Genomic DNA, 4479 nt, shown 5'->3' on the forward strand with positions numbered 1-4479 from the left:
GAGACGGGGTTTCACCATGTTGACCAGGATGGTCTTGATCTCTTGACCTCGTGATCCACCCGCCTCGGCCTCCCAAAGTGCTGGGATTACAGGCGTGAGCCACCGCGCCCGGCCGGCTTTTGTATTTTTGAGGAGTATTCCAGTCCCCTTTCTCCCATGCTATTGTTTTCTTTATACATAGTATCAGTACTTTTATTACTAGATGAGGAATCCAAAGCATTAAAAAAATGTAGGGTGATGCCAAAGGGTCCTGCACTAGACTGCCTCTTGTGCCTTTGTTCTTGGAAGAGATAGGAGAAGATAAAACCAGGACACTGTCTGCCCTGACCCTGTATTTGTTTAGGATATCAAGGAAGAACCTACAAGAACAAACAAGGGACTAAAGGGATTCAAGATAATGTAGAAAAGATGCAAGAAAATCTACAAACATAGAGGTAGGTGTTTTCCAGTGGAAAGGTCAGTAGAAGAGCCACCACAATGCTTGGGGTCTGCACTAATTAGCTGTGGACTTGAACAAATCACTTAATGATTCTAAACTTCTGTTTCCCTATCTGTAAAATGGATATGGGAGTCAAAGGATACATACGTATATTTGGAAGAGAACTGATCTAAACTCTAATTTACTGCAGAAATATCATCTACATTATTCCTGACAGATAACCAATCATCCAACCTCCCATGAAAAGTGACTCATCTTCGGCCAGGCGCAGTGGCTCATGCCTATCCCAGCACTTTGGGAGGCCAAGGTGGGTGGATCATGAGGTCAAGAGATCGAGACCATCTGGCCAACATGGTGAAACCCTGTCTCTACTAAAAATACAAAAATTAGCTGGGCATGGTGGTGCGGGCCTGTAGTCCCAGCTACTCAGGAGGCCGAGGCAAAAGAATTGCTTGAACCCGGGAGGCAGAGGTGGCAGCATCGCTCCTCTCCAGCCTGGTGACAGAGCAAGACTCCATCTCAAAAAAAAAAAGCAACTCATCTTCTTATATTCCTTATGCTGAGGTAAATTCTGCATTTTGGCACCTCTATTCATTGGTCTTGATTCTTTTCTGGGAAGTTCTGAGTTGGCAACTTGGATGGCAAGAGAAACAGTGGAGTACAACGGAAAGAAAATCAAGTGAATCTGATTCTGTACCCCATCTTAAGCACTTTACTGGCTGTGAAATCTTGACCAAATTGCATCACTTCTGTAAGGCTCAGTCTCCTCATCTATCTGTTGCAGCTATTTCAGCTTACCTGACAAGTTTATTGGGAAGATTAGAAATGATTTCTATAAAATGCCTTCATATAGAGAGTGCTTGATAAAATTACAGTTAACAATTTTTTTCTTAGAATATACGAAAGTCAATATTTATGGGGACCTGAGGTGCTTATGGCATGATTTCAGGTTCCTGTTATAATGGTTTGTTCTGAAATGTTCTCAACTTTTCTCTTGTTCCAGTTTCACATAAATAACCACTTTCTGTATATTGCCTTGCATTTTCCTTCCCAGTAAACCCACCTGTTCTTTTGCTTGTACAATAGAAAAGAAGGAAGCTTAAAGAGGAACTTAATGAAGCTGTATGCAAGTGTATGCTAACTCGTTAGAAAAACTGCATAGTGGAGGTAGTTTAATCTTTACTTTGAAGCATGAGAGGCTTCTGAAATAAAGAATAGTTTGGAAAGGAGTCCAAACGTGCCCTGGGATGAGAGGTTGTCGTAATGCAGGAAACATGCTAGCTTTACTAAAGTGAAAGGAATTCCATGAATATAGGAGTGAGATAACCCAGACCTGTGGACCTCACAGTCATTTGAAACTTCACAGAAAGTTTCCGTAGGAACAGAAGCTTCAAAATATCTCTTTTTGAACTTGGCCATAAGTACCAAAAATTAAAACATGTGACCCTTTGACTAAAAAAATCCTTTGTAATTACTGTGCAGAAATTTTTATGAACATTTAAACAAGATAGCTTCAAGGATGTTCACTCCCGCGTGGTTTCCAGTATCAAACAAACAAAACAACAGTAACAACAGCAATCTCAAGTTTTCAATAGGAGAATAGTAAAAACAGTGATAATGGATCCATAAAAGAAATACTGTACAGCCTTGGTAAAATATGCTGTTAGCCTGGTATGATGGCCATGATATATTGTTGAGGGAAAAAGCAGGTCGTAGACCACTATATAATGAGCTGAATTTGCATATATGTATCTACGTATGCATAGGCATGTGCATGTATTTATGTGAGTATATAGGTATAAATATATGGTGTATGTATTTTTAAAAATGTTTGGTAATCTATACATGAAACTGTTAACATTAACAGTAGTTAATTCTGAGGGGTGGGATTAGAAGAAAGATTTTCATTTTTTGCTTTAAATGTTTGGATATTTGAGTGCTTTTACATGTGCACATACTATTTGTATAATTTTAAAATACAGTAAAGAATAGCTACACTCAAAAACATATGTTTAAGCACTTGGTTACCTTTTCACAAAGTTCAGAAGTCCTCACTTGGAGGATACCTTTTTAAAAGAAATAGAGCCGGGCGCGGTGGCTCAAGCCTGTAATCCCAGCACTTTGGGAGGCCGAGGCGGGTGGATCACGAGGTCAAGAGATCGAGACCATCCTGGTCAACATAGTGAAACCCCGTCTCTACTAAAAATACAAAAACAGTTGGGCATGGTGGCGCGTGCCTGTAATCCCATCTACTCAGGAGGCTGAGGCAGGAGAATTGCCTGAACCCAGGAGGCTGAGGTTGCGGTGAGCCAAGATCGCGCCATTGCACTCCAGCCTGGGTAACAAGAGCGAAACTCTGTCTCAAAAAAAAATAAATAAATAAATAAAAAATAAAAATAAAAGAAATAAATAAGTTAATCTGTTTCCTTTGGATAAAAATCTCAGAATTGATTCTAAGACTTTCACGGGGCTGGGGCACGGTGGCTCATGCTTGTAATCCCAGCACTTTGGGAGACTGAAGCAGGCTGATCATGAGGTCAGGAGATTGAGACCATCCTAGCCAACATGGTGAAAACCTGTCTCTACTAAAAATACAAAAATTAGCTGGGCGTGGTGGCACACACCTGTAGTCCTGGCTACTCAGGAGGCTGAGGCAGGAGAATTGCTTGAACCTGGGAGGCAAAGGCTGCAGTGAGCTAAGATGGTGCCACTGCTCTCCAGCTTGGGAGACCGAGCAAGACTCCATCTCATTTAAAAAAAAAGAAAGACCCTCATACCGAGAGCCGGAGAGACCCCCACAGGCGGCGCTGAAGGATATGAGAGGCAGACACCCAGATAGAACAGCAAAATGGGTCTGTCCAGTGGACCAACAGCCTTCTAAACTGAAAGCCTCAGGGGCTGACAGTATTCTAGGCTGAAGGCCCAGAGGAGAGTGTGATCCACATATTTATTGTCACTGAACACGTGATTATTATTAACAAACAGGTGTTCTGTACTTTCTCATAACAAAAAATATACCAAGTAGGCAGCTGTTGCCCACTTACCACTGATTACAACCAAGCTGAAAGGTATTCTCCACGAGGGAGCCACGGGGGCAGGGTCAGATCAAAGAATTGTTTTAACCGGTGTATGATATTTATACATTGTCCTGCCACTTTGGAATGCCCCAAGTAGTTTTCCACTTGGTGGGGGGTGGGGAGGTGTGGGGAGGGGCAGCTAGGTTTTCCTTGCCATCGTTCTTCCTAGCAAATAATATATTCTATCATACACTCAGCATTCATCAATAGTTATAAACTTAATATATCTCAACACCCTCACCTATCTAAGCCCTCAAGACAACGGAGGATCTGGAACCCTTGCCATCCTAGGGTTCCTTTATATCCCTCCACCGTTTCCTTTGGATCTCAGATAGGGCAAAATGTCCTAACTGGCATGTGACCATTATGAGTGTTTTCCTTGAAAGGAAGTGAGACTTGGTTATCAGATAATTTCCCTCAAAAAACCTGATGTGTGCACTTGGGGCTGAGTACTGGTTATGATGAATAAGGATCTGTGGCCCAGGAGCTTGCCTGCTAAAGCCAGGCACTACAAACATCTGTCATCTAACATTTGCCAGATGCCAGCTCATTTGATTAAAGAACAGTGTTAATGAGCATTTGAGCTTAATTTTTTTCAAGGAGTCAAATTGCTTCATGCAAGGCAATATTCAACAACCACCCTGCATTACTAATTCCAGCTAGTTGCTTCTTGAAATTGTTCCACTAGTTGTGAAAATTAGTGGAGTGTGTAGTTGGTTAAGTTTATTCATTTGTTCATTCATTTATCTCTTCATTCAATTGTCAGCAGTGAAACATAGAAGTTAGCAGTCAGCCGGGGGCTTAGGGGTCAGAGACATTGAAGTTTAAATTCCTGTCCTGACACTGGCTATAAAATCATGGCAATTCCTGGCCGGGCGCGGTGGCTCACGCCTGTAATCCCAGCACTTTGGGAGGCCGAGGTGGGTGGATCACGAGGTCAAGAGATCGAGACCATCCTGGTCA

This window comes from Cebus imitator, unplaced genomic scaffold (genome assembly GCF_001604975.1).
Source record: "Cebus imitator isolate Cc_AM_T3 unplaced genomic scaffold, Cebus_imitator-1.0 Scaffold259, whole genome shotgun sequence".
Taxonomy (NCBI): domain Eukaryota; kingdom Metazoa; phylum Chordata; class Mammalia; order Primates; family Cebidae; genus Cebus; species Cebus imitator.